The following is a 14,235-nucleotide window of genomic DNA, read 5'->3' on the forward strand; positions in this document are numbered from 1 at the left end:
AAAGACAAAAGAAAAAAGAACGAAAGAAAGAAGAAGAAGAAAAAGAAGAAAAGAAAGAAGAAAAAGAAAAGAAGAAAAAGGAGAACGATAAGAAAGAAAAAGAAAAGAAGAAAGAAAGAAGAAAAAAGAAAGAAATGAAGGAAAGAAAAGAAAAGAAGAAGAAAAAGAAAGAAAGAAAACGAAAGAAAGAAGGAAAGAAAGAAAGAAGAAAGTAAAGAATGAAAAGAAAGAAAGAAAGATAAAGAAAAAAAAGAGAGAAAGAAAGAAGAAAAAGAAAGAAAAAGACAAGAAAAAGAAAAAAAGACAAGAAAAGAAAAGGAAGAAAGAGAAAGAAAGAAAGAAAGAAGAAACGAAAAGAAAAAAAAGAACGAAAGAAATAAGAGAAAGAAAAGAAGAAGTAAAAAGGAACGAAAAAGACAAAAGGAAACAGAAGAAACGAAAGAGAGAAAAGCATACAATAAGAAAGAGAAGAAAAGAAAAGAAAAGAAAAGAAAGAAAGAAAGAGAAGAAAGATCAAAGGAACAAAAAAGAAGATGAACTAGCAAGAACGAAAGACAAAGAAAAAAAAAGAAGAAAGAAAAGGAAAGACATGGAAAAAAAATAAGATAAAAAGAAAGAAGACAAAAGAGAAAGATAAAAAAAGAGAAAGAAAGACAAGAAGAAAGAGAAGATAAAAACAAGAAGAAAACGAAAGAAAAGAAAAAAAAGGAAAAAAGAACGAAAGAAAGAGAAAGAGAAAAAGAAGAAGAGCAAAGAAGAAAAGAAAGAAGAGAGCAAGAAAGAAAAAGGGGGGGGGCAAAAAAAAGAAAGGAAGGAAAAGAACGAAGAAAGAAAGAAAGGAAAAAAAAGAAAAGAAAGAAAAACGAAGAAAGAAAAAACGAAAAAAAGGAAAACGAAGAAAAAAGACAAGAGAAAGAAGAAAGAAAAAAGAAGATAAAAGAAGAAGAAAGAAAAGAGAAAAACGACAGAGAAGAAAGAAAAAAGAAAGAAAGAAAAGGAAGAAAGAAAGAAACAAGAAACAAAAGAAAAGAAAGAGAAAAAGAGAAAGGAAAAGAAAAAGAAAAGAAAAGAAAGAGAAGAAAAAAAGAAAAAAGAAGAAAAAAGCAAGAAAAGAAGAAAGAAAGAAAGAATAAGAACCCGAAAAAGAGAAGATAAAAAGAAGAAAAAAGAAAAAAAGAAAGAGAAAAAGAAAGAAAGAGAAACGAAAAAGAAAGAAAGAAAAGAAAAGGGGGGAAAAAAGGACAGAAAGAACAGAAAGAAAGAAAGAAAGAAAGAGAAAGAAAAAGAAAAGGAAAAGAAAAGAGAAAGAAGAAAAAGAAAAGAAAGAATGAAAGAATAGAATAAAAGAAGAGAAAAAAAAAGAAAAGAGTAAGAAAGCAAAGCAAGAAAGAAGAAGAAAAGAGAAGAACAAAAAAAAAGAAAGGAAAGAAGAAAAAGAACAAGAAAAAGAAAGGAAGAAAGAAGAAGAATAAAGAAAGTACAGAGAAAAGAAGAAGAAGAGAAAAGAAAGAAAGAGAAAGGAAAAGAAAAAAGAACGAAAAGCAGAAAGAAAGAAAGAAATAAGAAAAAGAGAAACGAAAAAGAAAGAAGAAAAGGCAAAGAAGAAAGAAAAGAACAAAGAATAAGAAGAAAAAGAAAGAAAAGAAGAAAAGGATAAAGAAGAAGGGAAAATGAAAAAGAAGAAAAGAAATAAAGAAAAGAAAGAAAGAAAGAAAGAAGATAAGAAAAGAAAGAAGAAAGACAAAGGAAAGAAGAAGAAAAAGAAAAAAAGAAGAAAGAAAGCAAAAAGAAAAGAAAAAGCAGAATAGAACAAAGACGAAGAAAAGAAAGAAAGAGAAGGAAATGAAAAGAAGAAAGACAGAAAAAAGAGAAAGAAAAGAACAAAGAAAGAAAGAATCGCGTCGAAGAAGGGCCGGTGGGCGCGGGTGTTGTGCTCAGGTTGGGCGTGCCCACAGCCTTCGTATCCCAGCACTTTGGGCGGCCGGAGCCGGGCGGATACGGATCACGCACAAGGTCAGGATGATTATGAGACCATTCTGGGCCTAATACGTGAACCCCTCACACCCCCCGTCCGTCTTCTCTTTGAAGAGAACACAAAAACACTAGCCGGGCGCGCAGGACCAGCGAGCGCCTCTGTACCGTCAGTCCGAGTATGGAGCCAACCGGAATCGTGAGTGAGTGTGGTTGGCTGAAATCCTGAAGACGGAGTAGATGCGGAAGCCGCCCCTGTTGGGTTAACGCATGCTTGGGGGTGAGGTGGCTGAGTGGCGAGCTGTGCGTGCTTTGTGGTTTCTGTGAATGGAGGAGCTGTAGTGTGAACCTGAGATCGCGGTGCGCCACTGCCACTCCAGCCTGGGCGACGAGCCAGGACTCCGTCTCAAAAAAAAAAAAAAAAAAAAAAAAAAAAAAAACAAATAAAGAAGAAGAAAAAAGAAAGAAGAAAAAGAGGAGAGAGAAGAAGAGCAAAAAGCAGAGGAAAGAAAAAAGGCTCTGGGCGCGGGTGTGGGCTTCACGCCTGTATACCCAGCACTTTGGAAGGCCCAGGAGGAGGCGGGTGGATCACGAGGGTCAGGAGACCGATGAAGATCATCTGGCTAACACGGTGAAATCCTGTCTCATACCTAACTACAAAAAAAATTAGCTGGGCGCCTGGGTGGCAGTCTGTGCATTGTGCTTGGCTTGTAGTCCCAGCTACTCAGGAGCTGACTGAAGCCGGAGATAGGCGAATTGCTTATCAGGGAGCAGAGGTGCAGTGCCAGGAGCGAGATGGCACCACTGCCTGGGCAACGGCACAGACTCTGTCGAAAAACGAAGGAAGGAGGAAGGAAGAAGGAGGAAGGACGGAAGGAAGGGAAGGAAGGGAATAGGAAGGAAGGAAGGAAGGACGGAAGGAAGAAGAAGGAAGAAGGAGGGAGGAATGATGAGAAGAATGAAGGAGAGGAGAAAGAGAAGAGCGAAGAGAAGTAAGAAAGAGAAAAGAAGCAGAAAGAAAGAAAGAAAGGAAAAAGAAGAAAAGAAAGAGAAAAGAAAAGAAAGAAAGAACAAGAAAGAAAGAAGAAAGAGAAGAAGAAAAAAAAAGAAAGAAGAAAAGAAAAAGAAAGAAAAGGAAAGAAAGACAAGAAAGAAGAAGAAAAAACGACAAAGAAAGAAAGAAAAGGAGGAAAGGAGGAAGGCAGGAAGGACGGACGGACCGGAAGGACGGAATGGAAGGTGAGGAATTGAAGGAAAACGGAAAGTGACAGGAAGGAAAGGAAGGAAGGAAGACAGGAAAAAAAGGAAGGACAGGAAGAAGGAACAAAGGAAAATAAAAAAGGAAGAGGCAAGGAAAAGGAGAAAGGAAAGTGGGAAGGATAAGGGAAGGACGGAGGAACAAGGAGCGGAGGAAGGACAAAGGAAGGAACGGAAGGATAAAGGAAAACAAAGCCGAAGGAAGGAAGGAACGGAAGGAAAGGGAAGGGGAACGATGAAAGAAGGAGGAAGTAAGGAAGGAGGAGCGAAGGACAGGAGAAAAGGGGAATAAGGAAGGAAAAAGGGAAAGGAAAGCGAACCTAACAAGGAGGAGGACGATCATTAAAAGTCTATTTGAACGCGGGGACAGGAAAGGCCAAGAGAGGAGGAAGGAAAAGGAAAGGAAAACGGAAAAAGGGAAAAAGGGAAAAACGGAAAAAGGAAAAAAGGAAAAGGAAACAAAAAAAAGGAAAGGAAAAAAAAAGGAACAAAGGAAAAAAAAAAAGGAAAAAAAAAAAAAGGAAGGAAAAGGGGAAAGGAAAAGGAAGGAATACAAAACAAGGAAAAAGGAAAGGAAAGGAGGAAAAGGAAAAAGGACGAAAGGAAAGAAAGGAAACGGAAGAGAAAGGAAAGGAAAGGAAAGGAAGACAGGAAAGGAAGAAGGAAAGGAAGGAAGGAAGGAAGGAAGGAAGGAAGGAAGGAAGGAAGGAAAAAGAAAAGAAAAGAAAAGAGAAAAGAGAAAAGGAAAGAAAAGAAAACCTCTGACAGTTACTCTAAAGTTTCAGGTAATCAGCATAGGATTATGAAACATTCGTTCTAAAACTGCTACGATGTTTTGCTAGCCCAGGTGCAAGACAGACTCTTGGCATCATTTACTCGTATCTTCCCCCACAGTACCCCCAGGATATCTTATATGTAGCAGGCAAGCTATAAACATTTTGAAGGGGCAGGCATGGTGGCTTGTACCTACAATTCTAGCACTTAGAGAGGTCAAGGTGGGGATCGCTAGAGCCCAGGAGTTCAAGACCAGCCTGGGCAACATAGGGAGATACTGTCTCCATGAAAAATTAAAAAAAAAAAAAAAAATAGCCAGGCATAGTGGCATGCACCTGTGATCCCAGCTACTTGGGTGGCAGGAGGCAGGAGGATTGCTGGAGCCTGGTAGGTCAAGGCTGCAGTGAGATGTGATAATGCCACTGCACTCCAGCCTGGGTGACAGAATGAGAACCCTGTCTCTAAAGATAAAATAAAATAATTTGAAGAGTGAAGCAGCTAATGTATTGCTTGTGTGAATAAAAAGTTTTTCCAAGGGGGAAAAAAGGGTTCAGTTTCAAGTTACTCTGCAACTTGCTTGCTCCCATCTCTCCCCACCTTCCACAACTTCTGGGAGCTGTCCTCAAAGCCTGAACCAAACTGCATGATACCTGGACAGTTCTGGTTTTTGCAATCATCTAGAAATTGAGAGGCATAAGGTTACCCTCACCAGTTCTTGGGATTCCATCTAGGGTAAGGGGAGAAACAGCAAAGGAAATATCACTGGGGAACAATTCTTAATGAGATGGCATGCTCTCCATACCCACCCCCCTTCTTTCTTCTAGAAGGAGGTCAGGAGTGGATCTGCTGAAATCGGGGAGAAGTAGAATTAGTACTTTTCATCAAGTAGCTTCATCCCTCACTGTCTTACAGGGGAAATTTCATTCTGCAACAGCAAAAGTATAGCCCTTTAGTTGAAATAAAATAAATGGTTCCAGGTCCACGAGCATATCATTTCTTTTTTTTTTTTTTTTTTTTTTTTTTTGAGGCGGAGTCTCGCTCTGTCGCCCGGGCTGGAGTGCTGTGGCTGGATCTCAGCTCACTGCAAGCTCCGCCTCCCGGGTTCACGCCATTCTCCTGCCTCAGCCTCCCCAGTAGCTGGGAGTACAGGCGCCTGCCACCTCGCCCGGCTAGTTTTTTTTTTTTTTTTTTTTTGTAGAGACGGGGTTTCACCATGTTCGCCAGGATGGTCTCGATCTCCTGACCTCGTGATCCGCCCGTCTCGGCCTCCCAAAGTGCTGGGATTACAGGCTTGAGCCACCGCGCCCGGCCGAGCATATCATTTCTTTACCAGACCTTTATTTCTTCCACCTCATATCAGGACAAGGGTCATTTCTAAAAAGCAGGATGAATAACGTAGAAGTTGAAGGTGGGATCTTTCTTCATGGAAACATCTGATAGGCAAAAGAAATAGATAGAGATAGCAGTCTGGAGTGGGAACCCCAAGTTTATTCTTAGAGCACTTCTAGTTGAAGCATTTTTCAGACCTTAGTGGTATTGCCAGGGCCAAGAATGTAAGCCTGGGAAGGCTGCAGGGTAGGAGCAAAGAGGCTCTAGATATTAACTAACTTTAACACAGTGGCTCCCTCATTAGAATCACCTGGGGAGCTTCAAAAATAGGGCCATGGCACCCTTCCCCAGACCAAATAAATCAGAAGCTCTGGGGTTGGTCTGGCCATCTGAATATTTCAAAGATTCCCAGGAAACTCCAATGTGGAGCTAGAGTTTCTGGTTCTACTCAATTGCTTCTGGAACAGGGGGCAGGCAACTTCTCCCCCCTCTCAAATCAAGGGAGGGGATGTGAAATTTAATAGCAGAAACTAAATATTGGAATATAACTCTCTAATTGAGAATCACAAAAACAAGACATCATGTGGTAGCTAGAGCTTTTAAGTGTGTGCATTAAGAAAATGGGTCCCCTTCTGCCAGGCGCAGTGGCTCACGCCTGTAATCCCAGCACGTTGGGAGGCCAAGGAAGGCAGATCACCTGAGGTCAGGAGTTTGAGACCAGCCTGGCAAACATGGTGAAACCCCGTCTCTACTAAAAATACAAAAAAAAAAAAAAAAAAAAAAAGCCGGATGTGGTGGCGGACGCCAGTAATCCCAGCTACTCTGGAGGCTGAGGCAGGAGAATCCTTTGAACCTCGGAGGCAGAGGTTGCAGTGAGTTGAGATTGCACCAAAGCACTGTAGCCTGGATGACGAGAGCAAAACTCCATCAAAACACACACACACAAACAAAACAAACAAACAAACAAAATAGAAAGAAAAGAAAATGGGCTCCCTTCCATATCCAGGGGCATATTAGAAACTCAGGAGAAGCTGGGAGTGGTGGCTCACACCTGTAATCCCAGCACTTTGGGAGGCCGAGGTGAGTGGATCACCTGAGGCTAGGAGTTCGAGACCAACCTGGCCAACATGGTGAAACCTCGTCTCTACTACAAATACAAAAATTAGCTGGGTGTGGTGGTGGGCGCCTATATTCCAAGCTACTTGGGAGGCTGAGGCAGGAGAATCGCTTCAACCCAAGAGGTGGAGGTTGCAGTGAGCCAAGATCATGCCATTGCACTCCAGCCTGGGTGACAAGAGCAAAACTCTGTCAAAAAAAGAAAGAGAGAGAGGGAGAGAGAGGGGTGAGGGAAGGAAGGAAGGAAGGAAGGAAGGAAGGAAGGAAGGAAGGAAGGAAGGAAGGAAGGAAGGAAGGAAGGAAGGAAGGAAGGAAAACAGGCAAGTGTGTACAGATGCGCACTACGACTAGTGGTTATGGGCTACCAAAACTACCAAAAACTTCAGTTTGCATAAGTAGGCAGTGGAAGCTCCCTTGGCTCCAAACAAACTTAGAGCCTAAAACCACCTTAAAAAGGAGAAGGAGTTAAGAGGTAAGAACTAATGAGATTTTCTAAAGTGGGACAGGATTATTTAAGTGATGGGGGAGAGGCGTCTCCTGGAATGATTTTGGGGCCACTGAGCTGCTGACAGGTTCAGCTCTTGGAACTTGTACTGATAGGAGTGAGGAAAAGGGCACTCTAGGCCATGTGTTTTTCCTCTTTCATTTAATGGGTAGATAGATAAGAGCTTCCATGGAGGAATGTGTGATGAGGGTGGGGAACAGGGGAAGAGGAGAACCGGATGTCTGCTGATAAAACCTGCTAAACTCTGTCCTTGGTCCTCAGGAAAACTTGACCTTTAGCCCTAGATGGCTCGAGAGGGGTCTCTGCACAGCCCAGTGTGGACTGAAGTTTGTGCATCGAGGTTGGGAGGGCAGGGCTAAGCAGAGGGACCACAGGCTCTGGCTCTGAGGATTCCACCTGTTTATAGCCCTCAAGGGCCCATAGGGGCATTCTTGCTGAAATCAAGCTCTTCTGTCCTTGAAGACATCCCCATTAAAGTGAGAGAAAGAAGGACCAAGGGGCGGCAAGGCGAGGAGGATTTTTCAGGCTTGGTGAAACTTCAACCCTAGGGAGCAAAGGGAAGGGGGCCTCAGGCTCACACAATCTGAGCAAAATAGGAAAGAATATGCAAGGCAAACCCCCGTCTCAGGTCCTGCAGGGGTGGCAGGAGGATCAGGTCAATGAATGGAACTTTGAGGCCTGTAGTGTGTGGGATCTTAAGGTCCCTAGCACGCTAGTACTCAATGTCTGCAGTGTACCAGACCTCATGGTGAGTAGCGCAAGGAGCTTTCCTTCAGGGGATAGGACAGAAGCAGGCACAATTAGTCACTGTTTGGGAACAGCACCCTGCTGCCAGTCCTGTGGTAACAATCTAGCCAGGGTAGCTCCTGGGCCTCTTGATGAGAAAGGACAGGCCCACTGAGCCAGAAAAGAAATTTCACCAGGGGCCTTTCTTGGGCCTTCAGGGCCACCCTGTCCCCAAGTTGATTTTCCCACAAATGGAGGCTTTGGAAAACCCTAGGTGGAGAAAGGAAAACTCTTGGCAAATGGCACAAGCTCAGGCTACACTTTGGTGAGAGCTCCATTGGGTATGACAATTTAGCCTGTCTAGACCATACTCCTGAAAGTAGGATTGCCAGATACAATACATGATGTCCTATAACATCTGAATTGCCAATAAAGAATATTTTAGTATAAGTATCTCCCAGGCAATAACTGGGACATACTTAAACTAAGAAAAAATTGTTTATTTGAAATTCAAATGTAACTGAGTGTCATGAGTTTTTGATGTGCTAAATTTGGCAACATTACTTGTGTGAGTGGCTATTTGGGTCTGAAAGAATTGTTTGCCAGTCTGGACCAGGTTCAAAAAGTGAAATATAATCTACCAAAGCTGAGTCTGAGGGGCAAGGGTTGAGAATTATGCAGCCTTAAAGAGAAATTTCTAATAGGGCTGGAGTGGGAGGAAAGAAAAGGGAAAGGGGAGACATACCTAAGGGGACGAGCTAAGATAGTAGCTAGTAAGCTGGGTTGTTGGGAGCACCCTGGAATCCCTTTCTTGTTTTGTTTTGTTTTGTTTTTTTAGAGGGAGTCTTGCTCTGTCACCCAGGCTGGAGTATAGTGGCATGATCTCAGCTCACTGCAACCTCCGTCTCCTGGGTTCAAGTGATTCTCCTGCCTCAGCCTCCCGAGTAGCTGGGATTACAGGTGCCTGCCACCATGCCCAGTTAATTTTTGTATTTTAGTAGAGATGGGGTTTCATCATGTTGGCCAGGCTGGTCTCGAACTCCTGACCTCAAGTGATCCACTCATCTCGGACTCCCAATGTGCTGGGATTACAGGCATGAGCCACCGTGCCTGGCCTACCCTGGAATCTTTATAATAACATATCTTTATAGTTTAAAGGGGAAGAGTGCAGAGAAGGAGCATAAATGTTTTGCCCAAGCCTACAGGCTGATGGCATTTATCCTGGGAAGAAAGGGAGGGGAGTGTTTCTGGGTGAGAAGCGGAGCTGGGTGAACTCTAGGCCCTCACTGAGGAGGGGCAGTTGAGTTGGGAGGGAGTTGATCTCTCTGTTCCTCCAACCCCCTCAGGCCTAGGGAATTGGGGTCACTTCCCTCAGGCTTCCTGGCCTCACATGCCTGGCTTGGTTTGGAGCTGTCGTTGCCCCTGAGGGCTCAGTCACGCAGAAAGGGTCAATAAACTATGTATCTCTAGCCAAAGAAGAAAGACAATAAAACCACCCTCAGGGTCAGAGGTCACCTAGTCACTGATTGAGATATTCACAACTCTTTTTCCTCTCTTCTCATCCCCTCTTTCTCCTGATGACTCCTCCTCCCTTGACTACTTTTTCCCTTTCTCCAAAGTCAAAATTATCCCCCAAAATAACTGAGGTGTGGGGCTGGGGGGAAAAAAAATCAAGCCATATGCAAAATGAAGCTGGAAATCTAGGAGGGTGATGGTGGATAAAATCTACGGGTCAAGAATACCTAGCCTCTGCTGACACTACAGTCCAACCCCTAATCAAGGGGTCAGTAATTTTTTTCTGTAAAGGGCCAGATATAAAATATTTCAGGCTTTTCAAACAACATTTAGTATTTGTAGCATAATTTCCTCCCCCACCTTCTTTTTTGTCTTTCTTCTTTTTCTACTTCTGCTCTCTAACCCTTTAAAGATGTTTTAAAAATAAAATAAAATAAAACCATTCTTGGCTGCTGGGGCCATACAAATACAACAGGCTCTGGGCCAGATTTGGCCTCCAGTTTGCAGACCATAGTCTGCCATTCATGTCCAAACCAGCAGTTAGTCTAATTTACCCCCACTCTATCTTGTTGGTGGGGAAAGAAAAAAGGGAGGAAACAGAGGCCCTATGCTTTGTTTTAATGTCAAAGCCCTTTCCTCCCATCCCCTCACTAGGAAAGGACTAGATGAATAACCACAAACCAAGTGCAAATTGCAACAGGCAATGATTTTACAAAATGCAATTCCTGAACTACACAAAGTTCTTTGGGAGTGGAGACAGCATTTTTCCTAGGGATCAGGAATTCTTCCTCTCAGCTTGGGCAAAAGAAAAGATAATTTAGGTAATGCGGCCTCTGCCCCTCAGCGAGGAAGGGAGAAAGAAGATGAAATGGTGGAATAGGTCTGGACTAAGGAAATGTAGCTTGGGGACAAATGGTTGGTGGGGGCTCCAGATCTAGGCACTAAGGATGAGAGTTGCTGCCAGAAGCCATAATGTAGTCCAGAGAATATCTTCCTATCACGTTTGCAGAAGGATTCTTTCTCAAAGCAAAGAAATGAATGAACAAATATCTCAGAATAGGCTAAGGCTTCTCTCCACTTGCCTTGAAGCTAATTTACATTTTAGAACTAGTACAGCATTTTGCAGCTACAAGGAACTTGGGGGTCCTGGGTAAATATGTGCTCCAAAATGTCAGGCAAACTTGGCTCTCCAAATTGATTCTCCTTCCCCCATCTCTTCAGGTGTCTGGGGAAAGACCTGTAAACATAAATCAAATGTGTCATTGTGTATCTCGGCCTCTGCCTGCATCTCCCTCTCCTCTTGCCGGGGCACTCCCCACCTACAAGGTGTTCTGATTTAGAAGGAAGGAAGAAGTCCTCTTTCAATGTGTCTTGCTCTCCTGGCACCTGGAGCCACTGCTAGTGCAGATGGGGACTAACACCTGCTCACCCCCAGAGCGATAAAGGTATTCCATGACAGCAGGACCCAGCAGGCCACAGCTCATCATAAGCCTTTCACTCAGATTTGCCTGAGGACCACTGCCTACCACCTGGGTGGGGCGGTTCACTGCATTTTCTATATTTCAGGGACTCCCTTTAGAATTCCAAACTGGGTTCTGATAGTTCTAGTTCAACTCCCTGCCTGTCTTCTTCAAGTTCAGCCCTATTCACTTCAGCCTATGTCTCTGAAGTTCAAGTATATATATGTATATATATCTGTCTGCATAGCCCTGATTGACAAGTACAATGAAAATGTCTCATTCCTGTCTGGTTTGCATTTCATTACATTGGGCAACAATATGCCTTGGATTTCAGAGGACAAAGGCAAAAAAATGAAAAGGGGGGGTTCATTAACAATATCTATTTGTTTATTCTCGATTGAATTTTAAAGGTATTTAGGGCTTATAAAATATGTGTCAAATGATAGGACCATAGTGAAAATTCTGACGTGGCCAATAAAATCTGGAGCTGTGTGATTTTTACACTCGCCAACCTGCAGACACACTCTGTTGGCGAGTGTGTCAGCAGGTCCTGGAAATCGATAGTTCAGCTTGGCCCCTGATGCCAATTAAGGGCTTTATCTTAGCATAAAAATAAAGAGAAGTTAAAAATGCATTCTTTTCCCAGCTTTCTTTTCCCTTCATTTTTTATTGCCACTTGCAGTTTTTCTTTTAAAAAGATCTGGGACTCTGAAGAGAGGGTGGGGATTTATGTAAAGAAAGTGTCATTTACCAGGAAAAAAGGCGAATAATGGTGAGTTTCAAGGACATGTTGCAATGAGAAACACTTTGTGCTCCACTAGGGAGAGACAGGGGCACCAAATTCAGCGTCTTGGAATAATTCCCTTCCTGGATTCAAAGATTCATTTATTGAAATAAATCAGGAAGCCTTGGCAGAACGGAAATCCGCTTGCTGGGTTTAAAGGGTCTTTAAAATGTTGCGAGTGTTAGATTGCAAGTCTTTTCTAAATACAAAACAGAAGAAAAGACCGCAGCGTTTCCCTTGGACTTAAGGAAATTACTAGGTCACCGAATCAGGATAATTTCATGTCCACCACATAAAATGTGTTTAGAAAGAAATGCTGCATTATAACACAATGTGCTGTATATGTTCTGTTTTTTCGGAGGCTCGACGGAAGAGAAAAGTGCTGTGGAGCTGGGCTCTGGGTTGTACGAAGAACCCGGTACTACCCTACTGCCCCTCAGGACGTTCTGTTTCCCTACTGCTTCTTCAAGATGGATCCTAAAAATCGAGCTCAAAAGCTTTGCTGGTTTAGAAGTGATCAGTTTCTCTGATTTTATTTCCTACTTTAGATTTGGGCATAAAAATGAATCTTTTTCCTATTTACCGTTTGAACTCAGTGTGAGGGAAAGGATCCCATTATATTTCCTATCCATGCAAACATGTGAATATTTAGACCGGACCACATACAACTGGGGGACACATAAAAGAGATTTATTGGTTAATTTACGTTGCCTACTACACACGTAAACCCTAGTAAGCCAAAGCTGCTGAGGGAGCCTCAGTTATAGAACCACGACGCCCGAGTTAGAGTTGTCCTCCCTGACTAGAGCTGTGACTCCTGTCTCCACCTGAAAAACGAGAACACGAGAGTTGTCTCCATCTCCTCACCTCTGCCTGTGTGTAGGAAAAACTTTTCTCCTCTTAGCTTTCCCTCTTCAGCCACCACTCTGTTCTCAGACTCAGCTCCCCAAAGCGCCCTGTTCCCCGAAGTTGTTCCCAGAGTCTCCTCTTGAAAATCAAGTTTGGGGAGGAGAGAAGCTCTAAGTTATAAGAAAAACTTCGCGCTCCCCCCTCGCCCCCAACAGCAGTGATTTGCTTTGTTGGGGGTGGGGGCTTCGTTTTCATGTGCAGTAACTAGCTTTATCTGGAGGGATTTTGCTTTCTACCCTCTTTTAAGGGTCAGGGGTCCTCCTCCCCAAATAAGGAAACTCCCACTCAAACCAACTGAAACCGAATTAGAAATGGCCTACCTCTGCCCTGCTGTTCACAAAGCCCCCAGCCTCGTCCTTTTGCGCGCATCTGGGACTCCTGCGTCCCACACAGCAACGACACCCCCTCAGAACCGCATTCTCGGGATGGGCCCGGCTGTCCCGGGAAGGGCTCCATTGCCCGGGATTTTGGCCTGGCTGAATCGCCTCAGGTCTGCCCCTTAACAAGCATCCAATCCCCCGCCCCTACCTCCCCACTTCTCGGTTGATGATCTAATTGAATTATGCCTTTTTGTTCCAGGGACTACAGAGCACGTGCTGGAGGCAATTAATTATCGGAATGTGGCCGTATCAAAACGGACACTGGGCACCGGGTAGGTCAGCGGCGGCAACTTTCCCCTGCCCTGAGCTCGAGACCCCTTCCCAAATAGGGGCATGATGAGCTCCCTCGTCTGCCCACCTTCTGAGCCTTTCACCCAGTTGCAATCGCGCAAGGCCCTCGATTCTCGGGGTACCTGGCGGGACTCCCCGGAAACTCTCGCATCAGCGCTGGCTCGGCCAGAGCTCGACAGCCGCCCCTTCCCGGTCCCCCAGTCTCGAGAACCGCTGTCCGCGGGACCAGCTCAGTGAGGAAATCCAAACTTTTCCAAACCAACTACTTGGCCAAGGGCTGTTGGGGTTAGTGGGAGGTGGAGAGAGGTAGAGGGAAGAGAGGAAATAAAGGAGAAAGTGAAAAGAAAGGGAGGGGGGAAGAAAGGCAATCCTCCTTTTTTTGTAAACCTGACTCCAGGGGATTCATTTGCATGATTTCAGCATATTTGTTCTCTGAACACACCAGCGCCCCCCTACCCCCCAAAGAAACCCTCTGCTGAGAGGCACTGAAACCATTCTTGGAGAGCCTATGTCAGGCAGATGCAATAATTTAAGTCAGCAGTGAACTCACCTTCCAACCTGGGGAGAGAGCTCTGGATGTGGAGAGAGAATTGGGGCGAGTTTGATGGGAGGGGGTGAATACGGTAAGATGTGCTACCGGTAGGGTTTTCTCCCAGCAAACTGGCTAAGAAAGAAGGTGAAGTGTTGGCTGGGCCAGGCAGATTGGGGAGAAGGTAGTGAAAGGCTGCAGTTATAAAGCGCTGCTTGAGGCGGTCTCTCCTGGCGCCTCTGAACTTGATCAGATGTTCTGTTTCCTACAGAGAGATGGCGGCCAGGCTGTGAGGCTGCCTCTAGGCGCAGACTTTGGGGCTTGGCCCGGCTAGGGATGTGACAATCACAGCCATCTTTCTCTCTGCCTTTTCTTTCCTCTCTCACTCTCCTGCATTCTTTGCAAATGCCTTGCAGGAAAAATGAGTGAATTTATAGCCTTGCCTGAACCTGGTCATTATGTCTAGAAAGACCTCGCACCAGACAGAAGGCGGGAGGACTTTCACACACACCCCTGGAAGTAAATCCTTAAGGGGTAAGCAGTCCCTGAGGTCACTACATGCTTTACCTTCTCCGGGTAGGAGTAGAAGAGAGTAAAGCCTTGGCTGTTCAGAGGAAAGAGAATTCCATGTCACAGTCCCCATTCAGCATCAGCACCCCCCAACACGACTTTTGCATTTGAAAATGTTG

Source organism: Rhinopithecus roxellana, chromosome 7, assembly GCF_007565055.1.
Source record: "Rhinopithecus roxellana isolate Shanxi Qingling chromosome 7, ASM756505v1, whole genome shotgun sequence".
Classification (NCBI taxonomy): Eukaryota; Metazoa; Chordata; class Mammalia; order Primates; family Cercopithecidae; genus Rhinopithecus; species Rhinopithecus roxellana.